The following is a 16,615-nucleotide window of genomic DNA, read 5'->3' as shown; positions in this document are numbered from 1 at the left end:
TTAAGTATGACTAGCACAAATAGCCTTCACGTGCATTTGCAGGAAATTCAAACAAATAAACTCTTTAGTATAAAATACACCTTAGTAATTCAAACTCCCAAGTTGGTCAAATTTAAAATAAATCGGAAAAGTGGACTTTACACTGTCGATAATAGTATATTTCTGACGTAGTGATCAACAAGCCTTTCAATAAAAGCAAACTACAAGTAGCAACAAAGTTAAGGTGTATCACTGAAACAGTCGACCACTGAAAATATGCAAAGTGGCCTTCACTGTGTTAGATATGCATGTATGACAACAAAATTAACGTTCTTATTGGACAGTACGCTGTGTCTCACCATCCATGCTTCTAGTATAAGCTTCCAAACTGTTATTCTAACAAAGAAATATATATATAAAAAATTTCTACTTCTCGGCTGTTTAAGAAATAAAGCGTTAATTTCATATGAAACTTGTTTTATAATACATATTTATATATTGAAAAATTGAGGTGTATTTAATATTAACGTTCACTTCTGGTACAATATGAAAAGATTTCTGAATAATTATTTTATTTGATATCAGCCTTTCAACAAAATGCAATATTGAGTACATAGTTTATAAACTGTTAACCTGACCTTTTAACTAAGTAAAATATAGAACACGCACTTAATCAATGGTCATTATGACCTTTCAACTAAATAATAAAATAAAGAATACACAAATAATTAACGGTCAGGCTGGCCTTTCAGCTGAATAAAATACAGAATATATAACTCATCTAGGTTAATCTGATATACAGAAACTTAAACGCACAACCTACAAACTGCAAGAAAACATCTTCAAAACACATCAGGTTCCGGCACTTGTTTCATGGCTGAATGTCTTCGTTACGAACTTGCATACTGTTTTTAACATAAAGAATGTTTTTAGTTAAATTTTTAAATCCCAAAAAATGAAAGCGTGAAACATGTAATTTAAATTCTAGTTTTAAATCGCTAAAACTAATTACCAATTCTTTCTTTAAAATGATTATCTCGCAGGATGAACGTCAGAGTTTCATTCCATGATTTATGTGCCTAATGATAAATATTTCACACGTGGCAATTGTTAAACGACAAAAACACTAATAGCAATCATTATCCACATCTTGCCGTTGTCGTTTAAAAACTGTAATAAGCAAGTACAACTGACACTGGCATACAGACGGGTCGATGTTTGTAATGTAATTTAAAAGTAAGGAAAATCTAGCGTCAAATCATGTGTATAATTTTGGATAGATTACATTTGTTAACTATTATCAATTCACTTATGATTGGCGAAAATGAGATCAGTTAATATGTTTTTTAATATTCGAAGGATTTTGAAACATAAAGACATTAATAAAAACTTTAAATATATTTAAAGATCATCAGTTATTTAAGAAAATTAAATGCCTGAGAACTTGATATACCTTTTAAAATGAAACGAATGATAATTACCCAGAACGACTTACGATATTCATAAGTAATGTTTTATATATATAAAAAAAGTAAGTTTGATAACAGATACGTTAAAACATTATCCAAGAGAACTACAACTTCATATGTGATCAAGAAATTATTCTATTTACTGCTGGCCCAAGAAATGTTTTAGTTGTTGTTAAGCACAAAGCTGTACCATAAGGTACTTGTGCTCTGCCCAACACGAGTATTGAAATCCGAAATTTAATGTCGTATCCCTAGAGACTTGCCACTTGGTGACGAGTAAGCGACTTGCAGAAACTTTTGAACTTTAGAAATTTTTAAGAGGTACACACATAAAACTTTTGGGATAAATAATGCCAATAGATGGCTGTCACTGTATTATGGATTAATAGATTAATGCGAAATCTACCATTTAGTTGGAAACAGAAAATTATGCAGCCCTACCTATATACAAAACTTACCACAAAATATTGTTTTAACGTGTACAGAAACCTAAATACAAATAAATATGCCATCACTTTAAGTATTACGGTGCACTGCTTTAATAATGATACTTTGTACTCAATATCTAGGGGTCAGCTAAGACACACAGAAGATCCGAACTCATTAAAATTTGAAACTTTCCAGGTTAGAGATTTGTGAAAATTATTGGTGCATCCACGTTAAAATATTTGTTATAGAGATTAAGCGTTTTGCTTTAACATATATTATTTAAAATAATCTGGCCATAAGATATTATATATATATACTACAATATACATACATTTAAAATTCCATCTGAAAACACTTATAAAAATCATAAAAAAAACTATAATTACTTTTCTGTTTTTATTTCAAATATCAATCCGTATAATTTAATTTAAAAACAAGCACAAACTGTTTCACACTTCTAATTTTTGACTTTTTCTTTGTTATAAACTCTCACCCAGCCAGTGTCATCACAGGTCAGAAATAATTTAAAACATCTGAAGCACAAATATTAAATATGCATACAGTCTGCAGCTTCCGGAGTATCCGAAGTGCAGCAACTTTCCTGGAGTGTGCATCACATCAACAACGTAACGTTCTGATAATGTGTACGGCTTTTCATCCTAAAATATTACACCAAAGTAAGTTCAACACTTTGTATTAAAAAATAAGTCAATAAAATATTTGCCAAATTTCATGTTAAAGCTTATGATAGAAACTTCCTATAAAACACAAATTTCATTTGAATGTTTAATTACATACTTCATCGATGCCTGTTCCAGTACATGAATGTAACTCAAATACAATATTGAACTTTCATACCTAATTCGTCAGGCCCAGCACGGCCAGGTAGGTTAAGGCGTTCGACTCATAATCTGAGGGTCGCAGGTTCGAATCCCGGTCGCACCTAACATGTTCGCCCTTTCAGCCGTGGGGGTGTTATAATGTTACGGTCAATCCCACTATTCGTTGGTAAAAGAGTAGCCCAAGAGTTGGCGGTGGGTGGTGATGACTATCTGTCTTCCCTCTAGTCTTACACTGCTAAATTAGGAACGGCTAGCGCAGATAGCCTTCGACTAGCTTTGCGCGAGATTCTAAAAACAAACAAACTTAATTTGTCACTTAAAATATGTCGAATATTCTCTCAAATACCACATCGTAAGACATAAGTTTACCTTTTCCAATAATCCATCTTCTATTACATCGGCGGAAAAACAGCAATTTTCTAATAGTTTTAGGTCTTTATTAAATAATACCATCTCTGATAACCAGTACTCGATGACTGACTCAATGTAACTCATAAAAATATCACACTGAAAAAGGAATTCAAAGAATAACCAACAGTGTAGATATAGAGGTATTGTTAACTCAAAGAATGATTTTATCTATCAGATAGTACTAAGAGAATGAAATTTTAAATTTGTAACCTTCTAATTACTAGTTAGTCATTGGACTGTTCTTGGAGCTTTAAACCGGCATAACTTATAGATTAAAAACATTAAATATTGAGATATCATTTTATAAGCTATTAACAAATCAACAGTTTTTAAAATTATTTACATATCTTAAAAAAAAAAAAAACTTAAACACAAGAACATAAATATTCTTCATTTCTATAGTAAATTACGAAACCCCAAACAATAAAATTGTACTTTATAACATTTAAAACTTGAACTGACATACTTTAATTTTCTACTGAAATGAAACGAGATAACATTTTAGAACAGAGCGATTTAATAGATCACCTTTGAACACTGATTTAATTAATTAGTATCTTATAAACTAATCCAAATTAGTTTACGATTATTACTTTTTATTACAATAACTGACTAATAAAAAAAAATTATTCCAATTATTACATTTCTGATTATTCCAACAATCGATTAATCCAAATTAAGAACAAATCAACTGTCACGAAATTAGGATTTCAGGTTGTTTACTATTTTCGATTATTCCAGCTATCCAAATAATTAAATACTGCCATTTTGTTTTGCTTGTTAAGAACAAAGGGGGACACACCTTATACCTTGAAAAATGACTGTTTATTTGTAATAAAGTACAAAGCTACACAATGGGCTATCTGTAGTTTGCTCACTTCGGGTACCGAAACCTGGTTTACAGCGATGTGCCACTGAATAGCAGAATAGCTAATCCGATATAAATGTTTCAATATTAAATGTTTCGGGCTGGGACGCCCTTCCTCTGGTGAGTTTAAACTGTAATGGAAAAGAAAGTTTGATACCACAAGGAATATCAAACATTGAACGTTCGAAATTAACATGTGAAATACTGGCAAAACAATGCTTTTATAATAGAACAATAATACATGTGTTTGTGTATATATATATATATAACATTATAAATGAAAATAAGATTTAAAATAAGAATGATAAAAAATATGTGTGAATTATATTTTAATGTATTTGACAAAATGTCAGTATCCTGGACCTCAGTCGACAGTCAAGAAAAAAAAAAAAACACAGGATGACTTATAAATTAATATATCGGCTTTATAGCATTCACCCAAAGGGAATAAATTAAATATTTTCTTTTCTATAACTCTGCCTATGTTAGTGTGTGTCTATGTGCTTGCATATGTTTATACACGCTTGCTCGACTAACTAACATTTCATTCAACTTTCCTTGATAGACCTGAGAGCACAAGCTATTTTTCGAACTGTAGAAACGTGACTTTGTTGTTCTTCCAGTGTAAAACACCTGATTTTTAAACTTATTCCCGTTTAGACTATTAGTTTCATTTATAATGATATATATTATTCTATTGTACAAATATTGTTTTGCCAATGCTTCACGTGTATGCTACGTTAGATCAGTTGCATTATGTTAATCTCCAACACGCTTTGTTTGATGATCCTTGTAATATGAAACATTCTATTCCTTTACAGTTTAAAATCACAAGAGGAAGTGACGTCCCAGAACAAAACGTTGACAATTTTAAAACATCTGTTTCATATTAAACGTTTCTCTTGGCCCAATTTTTTTTTCATTTCTTTGTTTTCGATTTCATCAACTGATTTTATGGCACATTTTTCTTCTTACACAATGATGTTGTTGTTGTTTTGAATTAAGCACAAAGCTACACAAAGGGCTATCTGTGCTCTGACCACCACTGGTATCGAAACCCGGATTTTAGCATTATAAGTCCGCAAGCATACTGCTGAGCCACTGGGGGCCTTACACAATGAGGGGGCTTGACTAGCGATATGGGGGCCTCTGGTTTGATTCCCCTTACTGATAAACTTCTTCACCCAAACACGTTGGAATAAAGCTACTCAGACTACCTGCTGCTGTCATTAATTTTGAACTGTTAATTAGAGGGAAAACAAATGACAAGCAGCACCCACCGTCCACTCTCTAGTTACTTGAGTATTAAATAAAGTGTAAATTTATTGTGTGTGTTTTTACATTGAGTTATGTTTTCAATTTACAATTTGTTACGTATTTTAATTTATTTCGGACGAGTCTCCGATTAATTATGTTACGTACATTACTTATTACGATTTGAAATAGCCGAAAATTTTAATTTAGAAGCTAATTAAATGCTAATGTCTGTCAAATTTATTATATTTGTCAAGAAGATCGATACATACAATTTTCTTTCTCAACATAAATATATATTAATATACAAAAAAATAAAAACTGTACACTTCTCTTGACCGCTAGCTCGCTTGAAGCACCTTTTAAGTTTTCAACGACAGCATCGTCATCCTCAGATCGGCTCATTATCCATCTTGGCTCAGCAGGAACTTTACTCCCAGCCAAATTGTTTTCCAACAATAATAATACACCCTTTAAGTAGCAGAGTGTGTCTTACGCAAGAACAACTGGTCCCAAAATTAAGTCTGTTGCTAAACAAATGTTATGAAGAAAACATTAAACCTCTCTCAATACAACTGAGAAATAATAGACTCACCAGAGGTAGAACTCGAATCTAAAGCCAATATAAAATTTAACAATAATGATTAAGTCGTCCCAGTATGACGTAAAATACGTAGGGGTATGGGATTAGCAGTGTTATTTGTCAGACACCAAAAGGTCTGAATTCCTTTCTAATTACATCAGCTTTTTTTATCAGTGGCTAAATGAACAACATCATGTCATCTGGTGAAAGTACGTTCAAATGTGGAAAATAATGGATTGAGTGTTGCTTTATTTTGTTATTCAGACACCAACAAACATGACCAAGGTTTTTACAAAAATTGGAGACAGGCTTTGATATTGATGAAGTTTTACCCCGTCTGTAAGAAGATTCTGAAATGGAGAAGTTCGATTTTATAGAAGAATCCTGAACTTTACTGAACATGTACAGAAGTTTGCTGAGCTGGCAATAATTTTTTACGAAAGGTGATTTTAAATTTTAAAAGTGTAATCATAGGAAAGAGCAGCTGCTTCCTGTAACGTTTCAACCTTATTTTCATCCAAGTTTCAGGTCGTCACTTGTATAGTGTTTAATTTCCTTAATCAGACATAATTGTTCTAGTCGGTTGAAACTGTTGCCAATATACATATAATTACACCATCGATCAAAACAAACCTCTTTTTCGTGAAAGAATTCCATACAAGTTTGAATATCTTGCTTGTAATAACCTCGAATCTTTGGCGATAAGCTTCTGGTACTAACTTGTATGCTTTGAGGACACAGATGCTTTAACCTTTCAATAATCCATACAATCCTACAGAAAGATATCAACCTAGGCGTGTTGAGGTTTACCAGTCAAGCAATCTGTAATAATAATGCTCACTTTCCAGTGAGCCATTCCACAGTTTGGGCAACTTTCTCAAAATGCTGAAAATATTTATAAACTTCATTTTCTTAAATGGTGGTACTTTAATACGTCAATTCAGTTCAAAGTTGTCATTTTACTGTGGTGGATTGGAGTTTAGTCTAATTTCCATTTCTTTCAGCCTAATTCCTTTTTCGACTTGGATGTGGATATGTTCAGCCTCAAGATGTTTACTTTCTCATTTCTCAACATTCAATAATGTTGGAAAACACGCTAGCGGTTTCGTAAAACAAATATTGTTGATTCTTACTTTCAAGAATCTTTCACAAATTTAGAAAACAGGCGGGCTTGTGCAATACACATCCAACAATATACGTCACATGCATCAAGCTGAAACAAACGTAGCTATTAAAATAAATGTATAACAGTAAATACGTTACAAATTGCAAAACCTTAACATTATATAAGCATGCACGTCTCTAGGGGAGGAGGCCTAGAGACTTGGAATCCCTACTTTATTCTGTAATGAACAAGCTTTACTAAATATTGTATAAGCAGGCAAGAATATATGGAAGGTGTCAAGAATGGCTAAACCCTTTTCTTTAGTTTATTCAGGTTGGTTGTTTGGCATTTATTGGTGCAAAGCAGCAAGGCTATCCGCACCAAACAATCGGTAAAAACGAAATATGAAAGAATTATAAAAGGTTAAAAAACTCAAGTTAAAACAAGACTATACAAAAAAATTGAACGAAGGATTTAAACAGAATTAAAAAGGTCAATGGCTCCTAAAATGTTAAAAAATCGGCAAGTTCAACAGTGTTACAATCGCCAATGACTCTGTCCAACGTCAGAGGTAAGTCAATTAAAAAAAACCGTACAAAATTGTGCCGTCGCTCAACAACGTAACGACGGCACGACAATAAAACGTGGACTATTGTGATTGAGTGTCACAAAGGTCACATACTGCTTGATCAGACCCAGATAAAATAAAACGAGTTAAAAACTGTGATCAATGCGAAGCCTAATTACGATAACTTCCTGCTTCCAATCATTACGAAAACAAAAGAACGAAGAACAGAAGCTTTGATCTGGAAAACGATTGTTAAGACGTTGCTCACTTTTTGGAATCACCTATCAAGTAAAAAGTTCCAGATAAAAATGGGTTAATGGCAACCCATAGGAGTGGAAGTCCCGCAAAATGTCATACCTCCAAGTAGTGTCGTAAGTCTTCTCAAGTTCAAAGAACTCGGAAACAAGATGATATAATGAAAATAACTCAATGTCAAGAGCACCCAAAATATAATAATTTAGTTATTTCTTTCTTAATATTTTTACAGGCCTAATCACTTGTACACATCTCTAACTTGTATTTTTTTTCAGTTTCGTTAATTACACCTAACTAACGGAAAGAATAAACTTACTTGTATTAGTTCACAGCAGAAATGAAAATTTACTATCTTTCTCTTAAATATCTTCTTTTTATGGTTCACTGAGCCCCATGTATATAATATACTAGAAAACTTCACATCAATACTTTAAAACTTTCCATTCCTAGCCTAGTACCATCATCTTGACATTCAGCTCCCTTTAGCTATCAAACAAATTACAACATTATAAACATATAGGTTATAAAGTCCATTGAACAATCCTAATATAAAAGTAAAATACTAAACTGTTCATTCACCAAGTATTTTTAGTGGTTTTCTCTTGGGACTTCTTATCAGATTGAAGTTCTGGTCTGAAGTCCTCTAGAGTTAGCAAGGTAGCCATTCTCTTGTTGACCTATTTCTAAAGATTGTTGCTGTAGATGACTTTCAGATTGGATCACCTGTTTTACTGGATTTTGTACAGCACATAACTGATTCTTTTCAACACAATGTACACCCCCTCCAAGCACCTGCTTATCTTTGGTGCTCATTCCACTTAATGGTGGGGATTATACACCCGTACTATATCACTTTAACAGAATCCAGCCTTATCAACATTAAAATCACAGCAAAGTTTCTTTTTATCACCAGCTGACTTGTGTCATTCCTGTGCAATGCCATTTGTGACATAGATGGTGTTTTTCAATTACAATCCTGTGTTTTCTAATGCTCAGTCATATACACAGATAACTGATTTAAGAGTATAATTGTATCTCTCCATGATGCTATCATAGAATGGATTAATGCTATCATTCTGGTCTTTTTTTTTTTAATCACAAGGATCTGACATATTTCCACAAACAAGTCTGATTCAAAGTCCTATGGCTGATGGGAGTGGAGTTACATTGGCTCACCAAATGTTGAGAGAAATTCATTAACAGGTTTCCTTACTAAAGTTTCTGCTTCTTGATTAGGAACAGAATATACATCTGGTTGTATCATGTAATAGCTCACTATAACCAAGATATATCTATTCCCATTATTAGTCTGTGGTAGAAGACTAAACAACTGGCATCAAACAGTACTGTTGTAACTGCCTCTTCTGTTTTTTTTCATGGACCTTTCTGTTCACAATTGAGTTTGCATGTTTTACACCAATTCTCCACATACTCAAGGCACAAACCCAGTAGAAGCGTGCTAAAAAATTTTTTTTTTTATTTTCACTTTTCTTATTTTCATCTTTAGAAGCTCTATTCAAATAAGTGGTTGAGTCTAACTACACAAAATGCATATTTTTCCTTATGTTCATTGGCCATAAGATTTTGGCCAGCAGTGCATATATATATATATATATATATATATATAATTTATTTTCAATAAGAACTATATACATACTTGGAAGAAGCCACCAAGTGCTAGTATTTCATTTCAAGCCATACCATAAGTTCCTCCAACCAGTGAGCACAGGAGTAAAACTTTACTTACATCTGTATACACATAATATACTCATCTGTACATCAAGTGGAAGTAAATACACATAGCATGATGTAATGCTCTTTAAATAGGTAGCTAAAGAAAAGACGTATTACAGCTTTTTAATACATATAAGAACATCAGAAAAACAGCAACTCTAATAAGAATGAACAAACCAAACATTTAAAAAATAACCTTTTACCTTTAATACTTTTAACCTGACAAATATTCAATTTACAACTTAAAATGAATAGGTTTTGATTCACCTATTTAAAGAAGTACCTGTTAACCTGTATCTAATTTACATTCTTACACAATAACTTTGTGGCCCAAAAAACATTAAACAGAATATCTGGCAGAAAAAAAATGTTCCACATGCTTAAATGTCCTATTATAAACAAGGAGAAGTTTTGCAAATAAAGTCTAATACTTAAAAAAACATTAAAACTTTGATGGTTGTCACATATAATGATTATATAAATATTGCATTGGGCATTAAGTTATCTAATAAATGCTTTTTTAACAAAATAAGCTGCCTGAAGCCTAAACATGTAATCAAAGAACATATTCAAACTCCATGTATGTGTGAAGAATAAAGTTCAAGTAAGAATGAAAATATCTCAATAAAAGATACAACATCTTTTTAACATTTTAATTTATTGTATACATCATAGGTACATTATTTTTAAATGCATGTAGCAAATAATTAAATGATAAGTGGCATCCATTAGAATCAACAAACCCTTGTTCATAACATTTGTGATGTTAGAAAACCTACTGTGCTAACACCTGTAGCTGAGATTTCATGTCAGGAGCTGAATCCATCAAGTTTTCCACGTGATGAACAAAAGTATGAAGATGGGGATCTGATGGAAGATCAGTGACAGTGAGATCCATTACTGAACCAGGTGGGCTGGATGGTCTATGGAAACATTATACAAGGAAATAAAAGAAATGTACAACCCTTTCACATTACATCCAATTTGTTGAACTCCTTCGGTCTGACTCAAAACTCATTTCATAGTTTTTAAAAAAATAAATCAACTTTCACTAATTCAGTCTTACAGTTGTACCAAATAAAGTTATTAGTAAATATAAGCATGCTACATGTTAACAGTTGTTTATATTTGTTCAATCAAAGAACAAATCAAGAAGGAGGTATTTAATTTTGAAACCATTAGGTACACACACATTCTTGTATCATTGTGCAGTTTGGTTTTCATCTTAGGTGAAACCTGTTGTATTTTTCTCACTAGACAATGACACATTTGCTCCAGAACTAAGGATCAAAACATGCAACATTTTTTCCAAAACAGAAATACTAAACATTCAAGAGGTACTTATTAAATTTCAACATCAATAAGTCACTTTTCTTAGAGAAATATCGCATGCTAATATTAAAACTGGTATTCACATCAAAAACCTATATCAAAAAGTAATATTATCTGGTTAAGAATAAATTGTACAGAATTGCTTCAAACAAACTAGTTTAAATATGAAACTTATCAAAAGCTATATACGTGCAGAATGAATCATATTCTTACTTTGATGTACAATGAGGAAGTGAAGGAGAGATGGTTGTGTTCACAATCAAAACAGGCCATCTTGCATCAATGGCCTGGACCTGTAATATTTTAAAGTACCAAACGTTTCTCCTATTCTCATAGCTCCAGTATCATAAAAACCATCATAAATGTTATCACTTGGCTCTAAAACACCAAGAAATGCATACTTGGCTGAAAGGTGGTGAGACAAAATATTTTCTAATGCCTTGTTGGCAGCCTCACATAACTCTAGACAGGACCTATCCTCAATTAGTTTTTGAAGTTTGCCGACAGCACTGTTTAAAATAAAATTAAAATCTATTACAAGCAAATTAAAAATTTTTACAGTTACAAGATGAAACCTATTTAGAATGTATACTATTAAACCATTAACTGCACAAGAAATGGGCAATAAAGAACTCATGGTTTGATATTTACTATTTGGTCTATGTCATTTAAATGTTGCATTTAGTAAGCTTCAGTATTTATGTACACTATTACATCTATTTTAAATAAAACAATGTTCAGAGTAAGCAGGTGTGGTAAAAAAATATCCTTTAGAATAATATTTTTTTTAACTTAGGCAATACTTGATACAACCACTTTTTGCCAGATGAAAATCTCAGTTTAATTCTGATGAGAGATTGCATGAAATGTAACCTGGATAAAAAATATTTTTTCACAGGTGAAATTATTATATGTATTATAATTGGTGTGTTTCAGTGTTTCTGCAGAAGTTTGCTGGTACCTTTATGTGACTAGGAAATTTACTTTTGGTGATTAAAAGAAATCAAAAAGTATGGTTAACAGTTATGAACACAGCCATTAAAATAGATCATAATTATCAGTGTAATTACAAGGAAATTTCTCACTATTTTATATCCTTTCACTAAAAGGCCTCTATGTTACAATTGACTGAAAGTGAGCTACAACAAGTTTACAATTCTGTAATTTCTAAAAACTGAGCTTTCACACAATTATGGCTATACCTGTTTGTCAAGGTCTAAAAAAATATATCAATAACAATGATGAATATTGGTCATAAAGTTTCATAATATTAAAATAAAAAATAAACCATGTCTTGAACTGTGACACAGAATCCTGAAAGAACATGAATATATATATATTTGGACTTCCTTTTCATAGTAAAGTGTGAAAAAAAAACACCTTTAAATACCAGGTAATTATAAGAGAACTTTTATTTTAGCTAATATTTTGCCTTTGTGGTTTCTCCAGTTCTATGTACTAGCCATGTTTAAAGGTTGTTTTTATCTAACTTTATTACTGAAATGTGTGAATCTCTCCAATATGCATTACAAATTCCAAAAGATAAAAGAAAATTGGAGTTTTCGTTGTTAATTTTAATGTTCTAGTGGTACTACCATACCTAAACTCTTGAGCCACCACTGGAAGAGATTGCTGCTGACTGGATCAGCCAACAGAGAACAACAAAAGGATTCCATGAAGACAGTAAATTAAGTAATGTTGAACTGGAAGAAGATTCTTCATCAAGAAGCTAAAAATTTAAATGAAAACAAAATTTTGGTCGTAGTTATCGTATTATTATTACCAGCTAGACTGGAATAACGCGTCTCATCATAGTTAAATTCAAAGTTTTACATTTCAATTTTTAAATAATTTAAAACAGATTTCTAAAGTTCAAACAGCATACATACTAGATGAACCTAGATTGATCAACTGGGTAATGTTTTCAAATAATCAGCAGTGTCATCTAAATGCTAAACTAACACTATTTCTCAATCTGCTGTGCCACTGACATTTAAAACTATTTTCTCTCAGACATTTCCAACTTGGCACTATCTTTTCCATAACTTTCCAGTTTTAAAACACAGAGAAATTATGTATTCTTTGCAGCATTTATTCTTACAGAAAACTTTCACTCATATCAGACCAGCTATTCTAAGAACATACGAGTGAAAGTAAAAATAATGTATAACAAACCCGTCAGCCAAGTCATATCTGCCATATTCATATCTGGCTGATATAAGACAAACACAATACTACTGAGATGTTATCTACACAACATAACACTGAACAGGACTAGGAATGTGTGAAAACAGTTTATTTTATTAACTATGTTTTTTATTAGCTAGTTAAATTACCAAACTGCAAGGGCAATGACCATTATGATGCAAACCATATAAATTGGTGAAGTGTAATTATCATCAATTTTTATGAGTCATTTAAAAACCAAAATTAGGCTGTTAGGCTAAGGATTAATGACACAATATTATTTATTTACTTATTTTCAACATCAATTATTTGTTATTGCTATTTATTTTCACTTGAATTAACTCATAATAAGCAAGATGTGTGAATTTGATAAGAATTTAAAAAGTTCTTAAAGATAATACTAGATCAATGCATACTAACTATATACATGTACAAAAACTATGTTTTAATATTTCACAATATCTATAAGAAGATATGCATAAATAAAATAACAAATACCCTCAATCTCTCACATTATTGGGTAAATGGGTTTGGATGACATCATCATCATAATTACCTAAAGACCAGCTAGGTACAGTCACAATCGTATTGGTATTAATTACACTATGTAACAAAATTTTACGTTTTCTCGTTCCTGGGCAGAAAGTGTTATTTCCCAATTGCTTATGCCTAAAGTAAATGGGAAAGACCTATTTTTCTCTTCAAACTTTGCTTTTGTGACCTGGGAGTGCATAACAAAAACATGACAGGAGACTATATTTGGGAGTTGATAGGCGAAAGTCACAAATCTCGAAAAACTTCTAACTTCTGAACATTTTTGTGTAACTTTAGTATAAATACATGTAAATCTCTATTCATATGTTGTTTTATTCAGACCTTAGGTAAATGAAAATGTGCAAATTTGCCCATTTTTACATAGAAAATAGGTTAATTTCTAAATTTCATTATGCAGGTCACAAAAGCAAAGTTTGAAGGGAATAATGGTCATTTTCTGTACTTTTACAACATAAGCAATTAAGAAATAGCACATACTATCCAGGAACACAATTTGTGTTACATAGTGTAATAGCACATACTATCCAGGAACACAATTTGTGTTACATAGTGTAATAGCACATACTATCCAGGAACACAATTTGTGTTACATAGTGTAATAGCACATACTATCCAGGTACACAATTTGTGTTACATAGTGTAATAACACATACTATCCAGGAACACAATTTGTGTTACATAGTGTAATAACACATACTATCCAGGAACACAATTTGTGTTACATAGTGTTATTGTCATATTTTTACCCTTTTCAACTGGAAACAATTCAGTAATTTTCCTAAGTATCAATTCTGGTTATGCATATATGTAGTGTTTTCCAAGTAAACATATTAAGAGGTTGTTTTGTCATACATAATCCTATAGTTAAGTAAAGACTGCAATTGCACAGAAGCTTGTACCAGCTTTGAGTACCTCTCTGTTTTCCTCTGAAGTTATATTCATTTCAAGAGGTGATACACTGACTTGTACCAGTTAGCATTTTCTCTCTTATATATACTTAAAATGTTTGTTGACAAAGGTAATCTAAAGATTGTATGTACAGTTCCACCTATCCTTGTTCTGTGTAGAAATGTTCTGAAATCTTTTCTCCATCCTCATAACCTCTGTAAGTTTATTATAATATAGAAGCCAGTCAGGCGGTAAAACTCATACACCTATCATGTATATACTGTTTAATTTCTTATCATTTACTATTTGTGCTCAAACATTTTTCTTCATAATAATTTCCAGAACCTGCATATTTCCTAATACTAGATTTCTCACCAGTTAATACCACAGATTATCTGAATAGCTTTAGTTTTAGGTTTACATGCAACAAGTGTCAAACTTAGTAAACAAACTTTTGAATAGATGACAACTGTTTGTTTTGAAGTTGAGCACAAACCTGCACAATGGCCTATCTGTGCTCTGCCAACCATGGGTATTGAAACCCGGTTTCTATAACTGTAAGCCCACAGACAAACTACTGTCACTTGAAGGCTAACAGATGATAAAATAGTTGTATAATTACTTTTGTTTTACAAGAACTCCAGTATAATAAAACAATATAATAAGAATGGGTTAAGTTGGTAGTTTTCTTTTCATTTTTTAAACAGAGATAGCTGTATATAGTAAATATTGTTATATTTTAATTATACATAAACAAGACTGCAAAGTTACAGATGAAAATGTTAAGCTTATTATTATGATAGTTCAGAGCCGCTTTGTTTTAACTATGTATAAGGAATAAATCAGAAATATTTTCTTTGTAAACCAAAATAAATAACAGATACATGAAAAACTTCAACTCTCCTTAATCAATACATGTGCATATAGAAAGACTACATAATGAGCCATCTGTGTTCTATCCATCAAGGGGGAGACAAATCCTGGATCTTAGAATTATAAGTCTGTGAACTAAGCACAGACCCCCTGGGAGACCTCCAATTTTACTAAACTGTATTAAATATGTTTTCCAAAATTAATAATTTGTATGAGACAACTTACTAAAACTTTAAATAAAACATTACAATTAATAATTAGTCTTAATCATGACTTACAAACCCCTTTCGACCACTTTGCCTCAGATAAATTAATAATTAGTCTTAATCATGACTGACAAACCCCCTACAATGACACTGCCGTAAATTAATAATTAGTCTTAATCATGACTGACAAACCCCTACGATGACACTGCCTTAAATTAATAATTAGTCTTAATCATGACTGACAAACCCCCTACAACAACTTTGCCTTAGATAATCAGTTAGATATCCTCTTTTTTTGAGGCCAGTTGGAAATTAAATGCAATTACATTTAGGCACAATATTATAAAGCATTTATTTACATACAGAATCATGGATGTTTGGACAAAACATTCCCATCATGCTGATGAAGCTAAATCTGTAGGATCCTTCAAGAAGCAACTTAATGAGCAGGTTGAGCCAAATGGACTACTTGTACCTGTAACGTTTCTTATATTCTTCGTTGGTAGTCTTAATATGGTCAATAACTGAGTTAATACTTAGGACTTTGTTGAACCTGCTGGTAACTCCCAATCATTTAGTGAAAGTAATCCTACTTGTTCAGTACTTTTATTAAAATAAAAAAATAATATAAAATTTATAACAAGTAAAATGGGCAAAATTAATAATTTTTATCCCAGAATTCTTTTCAGTGTGATTGAAAAAATTATAATTCAAATAAGGAAAAACTCCCCCCCATAAAAAAAAAAAAAACAAACGAAAACAAAGTGGAGGAAGGTGGCTGCACGTGGGGATTTTAAACAAATTTTTTTAAACTTGGCCTGAAGGAAAATTGACAGATATGATGTCTTCCAACTAGTAATTCATTATAAATTTGTTCTATGATGTTTATATGCAAGTAATACAAGAAATATTCCTTTTAACTATATGTGAATTTCCCAAAATGTAAGATCATCTATAAATAGAAAACTCCAGCCCCTACAAATCACTACAGACTGTTTACACATTATCACTTCAAAAATAATTCACTTAAGATGTAGACTGGGCTATAGATCTTATTGCACTTCAAAAGAACAGGTG

The 16,615-nt window shown here is 31.7% G+C and overlaps 1 protein-coding gene and 1 long non-coding RNA gene across 3 annotated transcripts in view; both read right to left on the bottom strand.

Annotated features, from left to right (window-relative positions):
* Window positions 1-533: 533 nt before the first annotated feature.
* Window positions 534-4,075, bottom strand: LOC143247500 (uncharacterized). Its single transcript, XR_013026587.1, has 2 exons — window positions 2,736-4,075; window positions 534-2,536 (listed from the first exon to the last, which is right to left on the bottom strand). It is a non-coding gene; the product is annotated as an uncharacterized LOC143247500 (long non-coding RNA).
* Window positions 4,076-9,408: 5,333 nt separating this feature from the next.
* The window catches only part of LOC143247499 (uncharacterized), a 38,690-nt gene continuing 31,483 nt past the window's right edge, over window positions 9,409-16,615 (bottom strand). The window contains exons 5-7 of one of the 2 annotated variants that reach the window (XM_076495737.1): window positions 12,430-12,558; window positions 11,043-11,338; window positions 9,409-10,420 (exon numbers count right to left, since the gene is read on the bottom strand). The gene's annotated coding sequence lies outside the window, so the exon portion shown is untranslated. The remainder of the gene's footprint in view (window positions 10,421-11,042; window positions 11,339-12,429; window positions 12,559-16,615) is intronic. The other variant, XM_076495738.1, reaches the window with a different exon arrangement.

This window comes from Tachypleus tridentatus, chromosome 3, assembly GCF_004210375.1.
Source record: "Tachypleus tridentatus isolate NWPU-2018 chromosome 3, ASM421037v1, whole genome shotgun sequence".
In the NCBI taxonomy this organism is placed as follows: domain Eukaryota; kingdom Metazoa; phylum Arthropoda; class Merostomata; order Xiphosura; family Limulidae; genus Tachypleus; species Tachypleus tridentatus.
Note: the sequence above shows the minus strand (reverse complement) of the source record. Positions and strands in the feature narration are given on the sequence as shown.